Source organism: Micropterus salmoides, unplaced genomic scaffold, assembly GCF_014851395.1.
Source record: "Micropterus salmoides isolate LMB-PRFRI ecotype aquatic unplaced genomic scaffold, ASM1485139v1 Ms_hic_scaffold_19, whole genome shotgun sequence".
In the NCBI taxonomy this organism is placed as follows: Eukaryota; Metazoa; Chordata; class Actinopteri; order Centrarchiformes; family Centrarchidae; genus Micropterus; species Micropterus salmoides.
Window position 1 is genome coordinate 14,648,756 of NW_024041039.1, and position 15,193 is coordinate 14,663,948.

General features: G+C 40.6%; 1 protein-coding gene across 2 annotated transcripts in view; it reads right to left on the bottom strand.

The window, feature by feature from the left end:
* luzp1 (leucine zipper protein 1) overlaps positions 1 to 15,193 on the bottom strand; it is a 50,060-nt gene that overhangs the window by 17,984 nt on the left and 16,883 nt on the right. The window contains exon 2 of one of the 2 annotated variants that reach the window (XM_038728574.1): positions 12,629 to 12,686. The exons of the other annotated variant lie outside the window; for it this stretch is intronic. The gene's annotated coding sequence lies outside the window, so the exon portion shown is untranslated. The remainder of the gene's footprint in view (positions 1 to 12,628; positions 12,687 to 15,193) is intronic. 2 annotated transcript variants of the gene reach the window in all.

Below are 15,193 nucleotides of genomic sequence, written 5' to 3' on the forward strand. Positions count from 1 at the left end.
AGGTAAGGGCAAGAGAATAAAGTTGAAAAAATGATGGAGGAGTACAGGATGTCAGCATTTAGTCTTTCTTCCATTTAGGTCCATGACCCACATTCTGTTATTCCTTTATTCCTTTGATTTTCCACACCTTATGAATCAGGAGGATATTCCCAAGTTTATTATTGGTCTTCAAGACTGTGACATTGAAAGCAAAAAGGTGTGGAGCTGTTTGGCTGAGAACAGTATTTGCAAACGTGGAGAGGGGACGCAACAGAAGGAATGAAGTATGGAGTGAGGGGAGTTGCTGAGGTATTTTGAACTCAGCAAATTTAACACAGTTTTATTCCCCTGTTCTGTGCGTTGTTTGACAATTATGAAAACCTGGAGTGGGGCAAAAGCTATGAGGCAGGGAAACAGACCCCTTTTATGAAGATGCATTCCTAATGATAGACTAACCAGGGCTCTGCCTGTCCCTCACTCTGCCTGCCTGCTCTGTTCTGCTCTCTGCAGAAGCCCATTCCTAACCAAGGCATTGTCTGGGTTTTATGGCCAGGGTCTAGGGAGTATATAAAAATGTTTCTACAGTTTTGGAGTCCAGATTTCTTAACAGATTTCTGAGATTGTCTTTGCCATTGTGTTAGCATCCTGAGTGAAAATTGTGACTATTTGACCAAAGTCTGAAAGCAGGATGTCTTCTAAGCTTATACACAAAGCTCACAACCCCATATCTATTAAAGAGAACACTGAAAAGAGCTTAAACCAAGCCCTGGCTAACTATACTTTATGACTCTATCACCTTCCACTTCCTGGAATCTGGACAGGCAGTTCCCTACTTGACCTTTCACAAATTTCTGCACTCTTACTGCTGTTGTTAGGAGAAGCAGGGTACTGAGACTGTTGATCGGTAGCAAGAGCGTAGGCTGCCAGAGTACAGTTAGTTTGAGATGACCTCTAACCACAGAGCCTCATAAAGTTAGTGTGGGTGTGAACCAGCTGAAGAAAGCAAGGTAGATATAGGCCCCATCCACACTACTCCGTTTTAGTTTACTAACGGAGAATTACAACGATTACGATCTCCGTCCATACCAGCGTTTTAGCTGCGTTTTGGAGTTGCTCTCCCTCTACATTAAAACGACTGAAAACGCACAGTAGTGCCCGTTCAGGTACACTGGGCATGCGCATGCCAGTGTAAACTTGAAGCAGATGGTCTATTCCGTAGTTACAGAAGTTTTGGCGAAATAATAAATAAATACAGAGAAAGAATCAGACCATTTTTTTTTTTTTTTTGCATGTACCAATAACGAGCTGGGACTGTTGCTGAATGTAACACGGGAGTGTGGCGTCAGAAAACAAACTGGGAGTTAACAGCGACATGCACAGTGCAAGTGTAGGCAGATGAGTGTTATTTGCACGGTACAGAATATTTTAATAAAAATATGATGTCAAAAACCCAGCATCGTGTTTCTGCTTTGCAAGACCCAATCAGAGAGCCAAGCGTGAGCGGCTGCGTCATCGTCTCTAAAGTCCTCCATTTTGGTCCGTCTTCGCTAAAACGCCCTCCGGAGTTTTGAAACGCAAACGGGGTCGGCAGCATTTCCAAACTTCTCCGTTTTAAGTCTCCGTTTTAAGTCTTCGTTTTCGTCGTTTTAGCCTGGACGGGAGGTGCAAACGTAGCAAAAGGTCTCCGTTTTAATTTGAAAACGCAGTAGTGTGGATAGGGCCATAGAAACAATACCAGTAGCAGAATGGGAAAGACGATCAGGAACATGGGAAAGTAACACAAGGAAATCCATCCAGCCAAAAGAGGCAACTGCCCTGGGGCCTCAGACTGAAATAATATGTTATCACCTTAAAATCACCTTCATTAAAATCCAGTTTTAATGCCTTTATTATTTTAGTATAAATCATGCATTTAACTTAATGTATTTGCGCTTAATTAAATTACAATTTGGAAACAAAAGAGAAATTGGGGGGCTATAGAGACATACAATTTATTTTGCTTTGGGGCCCCCTTTGGGTTAATAATGCCCTGATATATATAATCCATAACCAGGTTCAGTTGCAAAGCTGCAGTTCCAGTTAGACCTGTGCCTCCTCTCGTCAAAAAAAAAACAAACAAAAAAAGGTCAATGCCAATATATGTGTATAACAGCTTCTGCAATGCTGGCATGTGTGCCACCTTCAGGGAGTGTTATAACTGGAGTTTAAGGGTTAATTTCTTACTTTTTAAAGGCAAAGGTTTTGTTAACTGTTTTTTTTATTCAACACTTCTGTAACCTGTACTCACTCCAGTATCCCAGAAAAGATGCTCCACACACAGGCCAACAACATCTAACAGCAAAACTGTATCTGTGACACTCTGCAGTCACCTCAAATGCACCTATTGCTTTCCTTTGCTGTAGGTGGCATAGGTTGGCATGAGTAAAATTTTTCACACAAAGACTAAACAGCTGTCTCTTGTAAAAAATCTCCTGCTAAATGTGAATTTGTGAGTCTGTGTGTGAGTTACATGACTAGGTGTTTCAAATTTAAAAAGAGAAAATGAGGACTGCGTGGAAAGACCGATAAAGCTGTAATGGTAGAGACATACAGTGATGCATGCAAGATAAGGGGAAGGACAAAGGAACAGAAAAACAGAGGGGCTTCATTTTGTCTTAGGACTTGTAAGTAAAATTTTGTTGAAGAGGTCCATCCACTCTGCTTGCGCTCTCTCTCAAACACACATGCGCACACACACACACACACACACAAACCAAGGTTACAATCATACACCATATCATTAGGGCTTTAGCCACTCTCTTCCTGCCTGCCTGTTGCCTTCAGTACATTCTGTTCTCTCCAAGAAAGAGAGAATGAAGGAAAGAAAAAGAAAAAATTCCCCTCTCTCTTGCACTTGACGTTAGGTTGGAACTTAGTGGTTTGAAGCTCTTCTGCCTCATAAACGGTAGTTAATAAAGGGCCAGAGTCCAATCAAAATACCTCAACCACATCTTCATGTAGGGGGTAATTGCCAGTTTGCATGTGAATGTGTGACAAATATTTTGCGTGTGTGTGTGTGTATGTGAGGAGGGACGACTGCAGTGGATGGATGCTGGCGCAGTACTGGAAGCCACAAGATGGTGGAGACCTGATGCTTGGCCTGCATTTTTCCGTTTTTCCAAGAAAGAGAAACCGGCATTCCATAATGTTCAGTGTGCTGTCATGTTACTTTTTTCTCTGTTTTTTTTTACCTCAACCTTTAACTTTTGCACCGCTTCTGGAAAAATGGTAAAGAAATGAAAGGCCGTGTTACATTTCAGCAGAAAAATGGATAAGGAATTAAGGTCATGTAGCTGATTCCTTAGAACGAGCTGAAATGGGATGGGAATACCTACTCCTCTCAGATTTTTCCTTAAGATCCTAGGTGAAATGACCACTTATAGTATAACTATTGAAATGTGGTTAAATAGTGGGTAAACAAAACGTCGTCTCTGGTAGAAAAATAGATTGTTTATGGAAGAGGACATGCAATTTAACCACAATACCACTATAACAACAAAGCAGATGCTGTCTGCTTGTCAGGGCAACGTCACTCAATGTTGAGATGCTCTTCAGTGACAGTAATTGCTTCTTCATTTCGTCCCTTTCACCAGTTATTTCTCCTTTCAAAAACTACACTGAAAGTGAAATACAAATTGAGTCGATACATAACATTTTGCTCCATTACTCTTAACGGTCTTTCCCCAAAGACCTTGCTGCCAATGACTGGAAATGCTCAGCATGGATACTTAGCTTCATTTCAGTTTGAATTTCCTGTCATTTGTTGTTAACAGTCTGAACTAATTTTCGATTTAAGAGAAACAAGTTGCTCTTTATTTTGAATACTCGCAGCGAGTCACAAAACCAAAATAAGAGAAAGCGAAGGAAGAAAAAAGGAAAGCTTGTCTAGCTTGGTCATACATCAATATTATTGTGTAATAAAACCTATTTTTTACATTTATTCAGAAGTCTTTAGACTACAAAGCAGGGAGTTTACCCCATCAAGACAAGTCTGACAATTCCAGGTAAACTGCTGGATTTATAACAGATTACAAATGAGAGCTAAAAGAATGGAATTTATCGACTGATAGAAAATGAATCTGCAACAATCTTGAAAATGATAGTCTTTCATTATAGTAAACTGATTATCTTTGGGGATTGGGAGTTCTCACATATATGGTATTTACTGTAAGTTGCAAAAAAGGTGGATAATTAGCACAACCAACTCAAACTGGGTACAGGTGCAAAATAAAATAAAAAAACATACAAAAGAAAAAGGAGACGTTGTCTTCACAAAGGCATTTGCCAGCTCCCCATTAAAAACTTTTATAGATGCAATAAATAAGACACACACACAGAGTCAAAATATTGTAATAACAAATTAGATTGTAAATCTCAATAACAATGCAATATTCTTTTGTGTCCCAAAATAGAAAGTGAAATAAGGCTAGTGAGGTCAAAAGTATAGCTTAGGATGCAGTTTATACTAATGTCCTCATGACAAACACTTACGTGAACATCAGAGTCAGATTTAGTTTAAAAGCTTGGCTGGAAAGTAACAGTCCTCTCTCCGGTCCTAGCCCAGTAACCCAGAGCCTTTTTCTAGGTCTCTCCTCCCCTCCTCCCCTGTCTGTCTACATCAAGAGTCTTGTTGCTGGGGCTTAAAACCAACACCCAGCTTATGCGAGGAGGCATGACAAGAGGATGAGAAAGGGAAATATGGGGAGGGGGATGAAAAATGCCAGAGAAAGTTGGTAAGAAAGCCATGGCAGGATGAGAGAGAAAAACCAGAGGACAGTGTGTGACCTGTCAGCTTTCATGCAAGAGTATGATGGTTCTACATATACACTATATTTTTGGCTTCTCTGTTTATGACCCAGTTGCAGATGTAACTTTGATGAGGTTGAATCAAACTCAAAGCCCTCAGAGCTTTTCGGCTCTGCTCCTGATCTTGGTGGCAAAGCAGGAAATTAGAGCATGTTCTTGATCAGAAATCAGCACTACACACAGGATTATATGCAACAGCCACGGAAGCAGACCAAGAAGCAGAGCAGAGCAGGGAAAGGATCTTGGATACTCTATTTAAAAACAGAAGCACCCAAAAATACTAGCCAGTTAGTTGCTAGCTAGTCCTCAGGCAGATCTGCAGCCAAGGAGATGTGGAGCAACTGAAATGTAATCAGTTACATCAGTTATACAAAATACCACAGCCGGCAGCATCTTGGATGGATGCTCACTAAAACAAGTTAAAGATTGCTACACTCACTACATTTCAATTCTACTTCCAGTACCTCTTTGTTTGAACACTCGCCCACAATTGGCATGGCAGGTGATACAGTTATATTCAGTCTAAGCAGGTTGGATTGTATTGCTGCTGGTCTTAGGCTTGTGTGTCATTTAGTGTGGCAACAAACAATTGTTTTCATTGTTGATTAATGTGTCGATTACGGTTTTGATTATTCGGTTTATTATAGAAATAAAATACTGGAGTCCATCCCAGTTTCTCAAAGTCTAAGGTGACATCTTCGAGTGTATTGTTAGACCAACAGATCTTGTGTGTCAACATGTCTAATGCCCATGTGGATCCACCTGGACTCCCACTTGGCTCTGATCACAGTGTGCTTCAAAAAGTGTTTGCAGTCCAAAACTTTTGACCCTTGATGCTTTACTACAGATGTGTGGAAGGTGTTTTCATTAATCTCCTCCTTTTCCTCTTATCAAACTCAAACTCACCTTCTGCTAAGAATTAATTTAAGGTGTAATAGTGTTGCAATGGACAGCCATACACAGACTTTCTGGATTGCGTAATGCAATACTTTTTGATTTGCTATTTCAATTCATACATTTTAGGCAACGCATCTGCAAATGTTCAGTATTTCGAAAGAAACGAACACTGCAAAGATGACAATGTTATGGTATACTATATATTTCAACACAACAGTAACCACCGTCCAGTCAGTGCCATTGACAAGACACTGATATATACATCTGGAGTTGGTCCCCGGGCGCTGCACAGTGGCTGCCCACTGCTCCCTTGAGGGATGGGTTAAATGCAGAGAATGAATTTTATAACATGTATGTGTAATGTGACAATAAAGGTATCTTCTTCTTCTAAGTTAAAAAATGTTAGCCCAAACCTGTGTGTCCTTTTTCAGACCATTATTAAATGTCCACAACCTTATTAACTGCTGTTTCGCAACACTCTTGTTATTGATTTAAACAAACAGATTTATGTCCTGTGCGACTTGCCGTCATGTTTCCATGAAATCTTTCCTCCCCCCTCAGCATGTCCTCAGCCTGCTGCCCTCTGTGTTTGGGGTCAGAGGTCACTAACACAAACTGCAAACTCCACACAAGACACTGGGGCAAACAGGAATGAGACCCTGATTAGGAAAGCAGATTGTGCTGTTTTCTACTGCAGCTAAGCCAAACTAAATTAAAAAAATAAAACTCAAATAAAAACAGAACACACATCATCGATACTTTCAATATGGAAGAGACAATACAAATGTATTAACAACAAATTAGTTACTTAAGATTTGTACACTGCATGTGATCAGACAGGAACCAGAGTAAAATAAATGCATTAAATCAGTCACGCTCAGTGAGTAATGAGTAAAAGCCACGAGCAAGCGTAAAACCTTATTATAGCAGCTGTATTAAAAAAACATGTTTTACATGATTACCACTGATGTACACACAACAATAAGAATAATAAATATTTGTCAAGGCCATAAACATGGACTTTAAGAATTTCAGACTTAAAGGATCAGTAAACTCTTGACTTTTTTGTGTGAATGATTTGCTAACTTGTGGAATTAAACAACAGTAACTCCCAGTTGTGAAGTGATAGACAGGGAGACTCCAGTCTCCTTTATCAACAACTAGCTCAATGTCTGTAATGCATATGACGATAACAAAAATCCTAATTAGAAAGCCAATGTAATGTACGCTGATTTAAAGCACTGATTAAATGATTGATATAAATGGTAAGAATTTGAAACAAAAAAGGTAAGTTACAAAAATTGCTGAATAATGCTGTCACATACTGGACTTTGGCTTCCAAAAAGTTTGAGCGAGGCAATGTTTCAACACTATGGGGTCTGGAACTGGCCTAAATATAGGATGGAATGTGCACAAAACTACCTCTGTTTGTGTAAGTCACAAAATAGTGTCTGGCCGATAAATAAATCCACGTGCAAATAAATCAACCGCTATTAAAATGAAAAGAGTTTTTTAAGGTAATTTAGGAACACAACAAAGTCTGTTTACAGGTCTTGGTGATTTTTTTAGACTAGCTGCTTGAGGCTACATTAGCTGCGACTAGCATTAACACACTTGAATCTCCAAATGAACTGTCAATAGTTGAATTGTATTATGGGCAATTTAAGCGCCAAATTTTAAACAAGGTAGAAGAATGTGTGTAATTAAAAACACAGCATCTCTATGAACAATAGTATTCTTTAAGGCATCCTTAGCCTGTCTGCATTTATGAATATTTCACTTTTCTGTTTATAAGTTCAAGAATTAATGTTTAATCAAAATTTTTAACATGAATAAAGAAGTCCTAAACAAAAATGTAAATTTGAACATCTATAATTCCATGAAAACCTCTGACTATCTTCAAACTATCTGCTGAGGACGATCTTGTAATGATGATCTGGTTAACTTCGAAGGACAATCAGTTTGAAAAATCCAACTGAAGAGAACCCCTTTGACCTCCCATTAACACAGCCTTTTCTGTCAGGACCAACACTAGCTACCTATTTAAAGATATCCTTAACAGCTGTTCAAGTGCTCTCAGGTATCAGTAGACGTCAGCAAAAACTTTAAATGTGTGAACGAGATATATGTGCAGTTGTGTGCAACGATGAACTGCTCAGGAAGGAATGTGTGTGTGTCACCGTTTCACACTGATAAGAGAACATGAACACATCACAACATGATGACACTTGTTAGAGTCAACACTGGGTAAAGAACAGTCTGTGTGAATAAGTATGAGTCAGGCAGAGAAAGAATGGGGCGAGATAGACAGACAAAAGTTATGAGAGACCTATAGAGTGATAAGAACAGAAAAGGACAGACATTTTACTTCATACTCATCTACCTACATGTTTCTCTCTTTGAGAGTTAGCAGGGTATCTCAAAAAATCTGGTCTAGAAAGTTAGGCAGCTATTTCTTAACATTGTAAGATTGGCAAAAATTATTATAAGCGCTTTTCTCTTAAACGACTGCACTTACTCTCTCGGAGTGCTTTCTAGCTGAACTTTAAATAGTAAAACCTCATGTTGGGCTATGCTCACAAACATGTGAAATATCTGTGAAACAAACAAAACAAAACGTGATGCTTCATTTACAGTCAGAAGATAACAGAGCCGCACGCTGTGTCTGCAGCATCTGCAGAGTATCACTGGCAGGGATTGTCTGCAGAAACACAGAAAATGTGAGAAATCCAACTATACGCCAGGTGTCAGAGACCGCACAAATTCATTAACAGGCTTATCAGAGTGCTGAGGTGAGATTTATGGCGAAAATGCTCCCATTTGTTCTTTACATACTCATCCCAGATAGTCTGGGTTAAAGAATGTAAAGGACCTAAATCAAGTAAATGTTGTTGCAAAAAGACACATAACACAGCATCAAATCATGTAGTAAACTATATGTGGGCAATGATAAGGTAATTTTAATTTAATGATGGCAGTGTTTTTGAATTTTACACTTTCTTTCTCAGAATTGAAGGAATTAAGTGTAAAATTGGAACTGGACGCAATTGTGCATTTTGCCATTTCCTCCAGTAAAAGGTCAAGAACACCTTATTGTTATTCATTATTTTCTTTCCTCACATTCTCCATTTCTCTCTCTCCAGTTTACCAACATTGTCACTGTCATTGTCAGTCCCCTTCGATGTGACCTCTTCCTTTAAATATCACCCCAGCCCCCCATCTCTGCTGCTGCATTCCGCCCCCGTTTCCCTCCCTTGCTCTTCATCCTCATTCCCCTGCCTTCCTGGTGCATTTATATGTCCATCCCATTGTTCTTAAGAGAGGAGGCGATGACGGCTAATCATCAAACTCTCCAGTGATGACGGATTGGGCATTTTATCAGCCTACAAACACTATCGAATCATACACATCAATAGCTCTTAACATACAGGCCTTCAACCTTCTGCCTGGCTGCTTGACATCCTGCTCATTCACTGCTTTCCCATCCTATCACAGAGTACACACACACGCACGCACGCACGCACGCACGCACGGCAGAGCTTGGCAGTGCTTCATCTTTGCTTTGGCATTAGCTGCCTTCTGCGGCTGAATGGAGACCTCAGTGGCTCTATGATGAGGGAGATACAGAACGGAGGGGGGGGGGGGGGCGCATTTAATACTGCGAGGTAAGGAAAAGAAAGATACAGCGGGGGGAAAATAGACAAGGAGGAGAGAAAGAGTGAGATGAGGGGAGTGAATCCACAGAATGCAGAGCAGGTAGCTGCCAGAGTGGATTACTGCAGCAGGAATGCAGCACTGGCTGCAGGATAGAGGGAAGAAAGAGGAGATGAAGAGAGCAGGAAAGGTGGCAGAAGGTAAAATTATGAAGTTGTACATCAAAGGGGAGATAAAGGCATACTGAATCATACAGTTACTACTACTAATTGTCCTATTAATGTTAGTCAACAAAGAAATTTGACTGTTAAGGCAAGGAAAAAAATAACTGATATGCTGAGATACTTATTTCACATCAAGCATGCAAAATGGGCTCACATGAGCTTTGATATCGGAGCATGTAACAGGACACTTGGATTTAAAAATCACCATGGATTCTGAAATGACCTGTAGTGCACAGTAAGTGAGACACTATTTGTTGTCTCACTTTTAACAACAGCAATTAGTTAGTTTGCATGAAGGGCAACGTAGCTAAAGAAAAAGTCACCAATATTTTAAAGAGTTGCACTTTATAGGAAAAGTGTGACATTTTGGGGGGAAAAAGTTTTCTTGCAGAGAGTCAAGTGGGAAGATCAATACCACTGTATATACCACTGACTGTACACTGCATGTGAAGCTGCAGTCTGGTTAGATTAGTATGGGGACACAGCTAGCCTGGCTCTGCCCAAAGGCAAAAACATGCAACAAAAGGCTGCAGGCTGGACTCTAACTTGGGCCACCGCTAAGCAAATCTAGGCTAAGCTAGCGGTTAACATATAACATAACGGTCTCCGAGCTCAATAGTTAGCATACAGACATATCTATCTTGTCGTTTAACTCTGGGCAAGAACGTGCATAAGAGGGTTTCCAAAAATGTCAGACTATTCCTTTTAATATGACTGCGTTATGTTCACTCAGTGGCGTCCGTTTTTAAAGGAATAAAGCCCCTAATTTTGAGAAACTCAAATACAAGTGTGACATGCCTATAGTAGCAGGGCACTGATGTGAGAAGCTCCTTTTCCTGTTTTACAGCTCATGCAGGATGTCAACTTGCATCCGGAATAATAAACGCATGTAAATGCAACTCAGTGAGGACACACAGATCACACCTTGGCCACACACTGACCTTAAACTGTTATGTGAGTAGACGTCTGAGTAAGACACGGTAAGACCGTGACACATATACCGTCTCTGCTACTAACCTGGCCTAAGACTACACGCACCAGCAACGGTCCCTGAATGTTTTATGCATGTGATTGACCCTTATGTTACAAAGTACATACAGTACAGCATATATGTGTGTGCCACTCCTTCAGGCTACAGGCAAGGAAGTGCGGCGCCGGCATTTGTGCCCAACGGGAAATAGACTCACAAAGAGCAGAGGAAGGCGGAAGAGGTGGGGTGGTGGGAGAGAACAAGAAGAGAGGTGGAAAAGTGAAGGAAGCCAGAGGAAACATTTGAAATTCAGAAGATTATCAATTCTGGGAATTGATTTTCTCTGACTGGGTAACCGGATACAAGCAAACACACACACTTGCATACAAAAAGCTATCAAAAAGGTATCTCTAGCTTTTAGAAGGCCATGTTTCTCTTTCGAATTTTGTCCCCTTTTCTCAATTTACACGGCATTAAATGACACTATCAACATACATACATACATACATACATACATACATACATTTCTAGGAGTAGATCAACGTTTCGGGAAAATTTCTACATCTGTTCGAGATCTACACCACTCACACTGTCTGTAGGTTGAGCACACAGCTGGAGCGAGGAGGCAGTTAGCTTAGCTTAGCATTATCATATGCTTTTCCCTCTGCTGCTGGAACCATGGGGAAACAGCTTGCCTGCCTATCTCTCCTAAAAACAACAGTTTGGGGTTAAAGGTGGAGTTATATGCCAAACAACAGCTGGTCACAGTGACTTCCTGGAGTCTTGTCATCATATCAAAGTTGCCAGACAAGTAGCGCTATGACTGGAAACGCTCTGCACAGAAGTACTAGGGAGATGGATAAACTGTTACATAACTCCCCTAAAACCACAAACTGTCATTTATATTTTAGATTTTTGTGTACACATTAAACAGACATGATACAATGTGTGAGATTTAGGCCCCATCCACACTACTGCGTTTTTGAATTAAAACGGAGACCTTTTGCTAAGTTTGCACCTCCCGTCCAGACTACAACGGCGAAAACAAAGACCTAAAACGGAGAAGTTTAGAAACGTTGCCGACCCTGTTTTGCGTTTCAAAAGTCCGGAGGGCGTTTTAGTGAAGACGGAGAACTTTAGAAACGATGACGCAGCCGCTCACGCTCGGCTCTCTAATTGGGTCTTAAAAGTCATGCAAAGCAGAAACACGATGCTACTGACCGGGTTTTTGACATGGTATTTTTATTAAAATATTATGTACCATGCAAATAACACTCATCTGCCTACACTTGTACTGTGCATGTCGCCGTATTTACTTTGCAACAACTCCCAGTCTGTTTCCCGCTGCCACACTCCAGTGTTAATTCAGTAACAGTCCCAGCTCCTTATTGGTGCATGCAAAAAAAAAAAACCACTTCTGTATTTATTTTTTCTTTCACCAAATCTTCTGTAACAAGGAAGAGACCATCTGCTTCATGTTTTCACCGGCACGCGCATGCCCGGTGTACCTGAACGGCCAATAGATGTGCGTTTTCAGTCGTTTTAATGTAGACGAGATCAACTCCAAAACGCAGCTAAAACGTTGGTGTGGATGGAGATCGTATTCGTTTTAATTCTACTTTTGTAAACTAAAACGGAGTAGTGTGGATGGGGCCTTAGACATGCTAGTAGGTGTGTTTTTGAACTTTGGTAAATGTTGTGAATCCCCTTTGGTGTTAGGCTAAGCTAATCACCTCTGTACTTAACACACAGACAATTTTCTCTGAGAGAAAATTATTGACCAATCCTATATCCCAAAATATTTAACTATTCCTTTGAGTAAAGCGCATCGATTGCATATAGTACAAACCCTACTTTAGGGTACATAAAGTGTAATTTGTAAATCCTACACTGCAAAACTCTACTATTATTGGATTTAAGACATTTTGATTTGACATTTAAAAGGTATTTTATTTAAATTATATATGATGACTTTTGCCGGTGCCCCAAAATGTGTGCTGAAACAGGAAAGAACTCAAACAAATCAACATTACTCAAAACACAGAAAGGCATAACTTACATTCTAGATACATCCCTTTTATCTGTCACATTAAGCTCCTTGTCCCAGAGTCTCCATCCTGTGGTTAAAAAAACACACAAGCAGGACACAAGGTTAGTAAAAGTGGTCTCACTGGTCATCATGATATATCAAGAGACACACACTAATGCCATCTTTCACCATTGTTATGTTTGGCAGTTGGCAAGGCCCCGAGCCTGTGGCCGGGCTGACAATGCAGTCACTGTAGGGGAGACTGTTCGCAGTCAAGCTAACGGGCTAAGAATGAGCTAACTGCTCAGATATGGGATGCATTCAGTGGCTTTGCAATAGACTCGTGCATGAGCAGACAAGCAGTGTTTGGCCACACAACAGAAGGCTCTATTCAGTTCTCTGGGGAGGCACTGGTACACTCACAAACACACATGCACCATTATCATAATCATCATCATCCTAGAAGCTCTCATCTGCTTCAAAACATGTGCGTGGTTAAACACACACACACACACACACACACACACACACACGCCATCTCAAACTTGGAGCATTCCACTACAGTAGCATTCCATATGTTTGGTTAAGCACAGAGAATCCAGATTTAAGACTCGAGTCTGGACTGAATTTAAAGGATGAGAGAGGGAAGTAGAGGGAGGGGAAGAAATGAGGAGGAGGAGGCCTGTAGGAGAAAGGGAACATTCCTGTTAACTGTAAGCAGCAACGGGATACTGGTTCAGAAAACATACATTAAAGAATGAACTCCCAAGCTCAGAATGGAAAGATTGAAAATCTACTGTTTCAAGACAACTGAGCAAACTCAAGCTGCTGATTAAGACCATGTAAGACGTTAAAAAGCTACAGAACAAGTGAATATGTAGGCATTTAGTTGAAAGGTTTTGTCACCTGCATATTTGGCATTTTACTGCAACAAGGAGGAAGAGGAAATGGGGAAAGAAATATGGTAAAAACTGCCCATCAGATCGACCAACAGTCCAAAAACAAAGATTTTCAATTTACCACCACAAAAGACTACAAAATCTGCATTTGAGTAGCTAGAATCATTGGATTTTGGGTATTTTTTGCCTAAAAGGTGACTATAAAAGATGAAATTGATTGAAATCGATTATCAAAACTGTTTCAGATTAATTTTGTGTTGATCAACCAATTGTTTCAGCTCTAAAAGCATAAAGTGATGAAATCTGTCTTTCATAGTAATCACTAAACTGTTCAGAAAAACTTACTGAGAAAGCAGATAGGCAAGTGATGTGCTCAAAGACACTTTGATCATGTAAGTAGCTTCTGATGGACAGACAGAATCAGTGTTTTAGTTGCTCCTGCCACTCTCAGTTCCTTTCCGTCACCCTCTCCATTTGTTCCTACACATCTTGTCTTTACAGGAAGGAGATAGTCCTGCTGCTCCGCTCTCCGCTCTGTCATGTTAAATTCATGAAGGTAGCAGCATGACACCGGCACAAGGTTTTGCTGAATCATCAACAACGCTTCTGCACTGAACCAAATGTGTAATTCCGCTGCGTGCAAAGCCAGCTCTTTTGTGTGTGCTTAGTGATAAATAAAAACTCATTTTTAATTTCAAATATGTGATATTACAAATGGGATTTGACACACTCTTAGCAATCCAGAAGACGCCAAATACCCTGGTGACCAGAGACCACATGTTTGTCTGTGTTTGTATGTTTTGGTGTGTGTGTGGGGAGTGGGGTCTGTGCTATTCATTCAGACAGTTAGCCAACCCATAACCAAACAAAACTAAAAACAGCTGCCACCTTCTCATCCCTTGCTCCCACTTGCTTCCCTGTCACGCACGCTGCATGTCAGGTTGGGGAGGATTCATTGCATTACTCAGCAGAATAAACTGAAACTGTGTGTGTGTGTGTGTGTGTGTGTGTGTGTGTGTGTGTGTGTGTGTGTGTGTGTGTGTGTGTGTGTGTGTGTGTGTGTGAGTTGAGGCTGGGCGGTATATCGGTATAATGAGGTATACCGATATAATTTCAAAAGAGATAAAATTAGACAATACTGTTTATACCGATATAGTTTGATGTTTAGTTAATTTATAGGTTTCCATAAAGTCCTACCGTCGTTTGCTCGTCTCTCTCTCCCTCACCGCACAGCCCCGCCCCTCCCTCTGCATCTGCACGCAGCTATCTAATCACAAAGTCTATAAAAACATGGAGGGAGAGACAGTGCTGGTCAACCCTGCTGAAGACCTGGCTTGTAAAAAGAAGAACTATGGTTCAGTTAGTGTTTCCCCACACATACACTTTACTTCGGCGGGCCTCCCAGGTATATCTGGTGACACATTGTAGCATTTTTCAGAGAAACACAGAGTTATTACATTACAAGTCGCGACACGGTGGATATTGTACAAGCACCGAACAGGTAAAGTGATGTTACAGTGCAGATGTCATTCGCTAGCTACCACGTTAGTTTTGTTTTGAAAGGCTACATTGTTAACACGCCTCCACAACATGCACCACAGCTGCTGCTGTGAACGGAATCGCAGAAGGAAAAGTCCAGAAGACAAGTTCTGTTTTTTCCCGGCGACTTTATACAACGTAGCCTACTACTGATGGA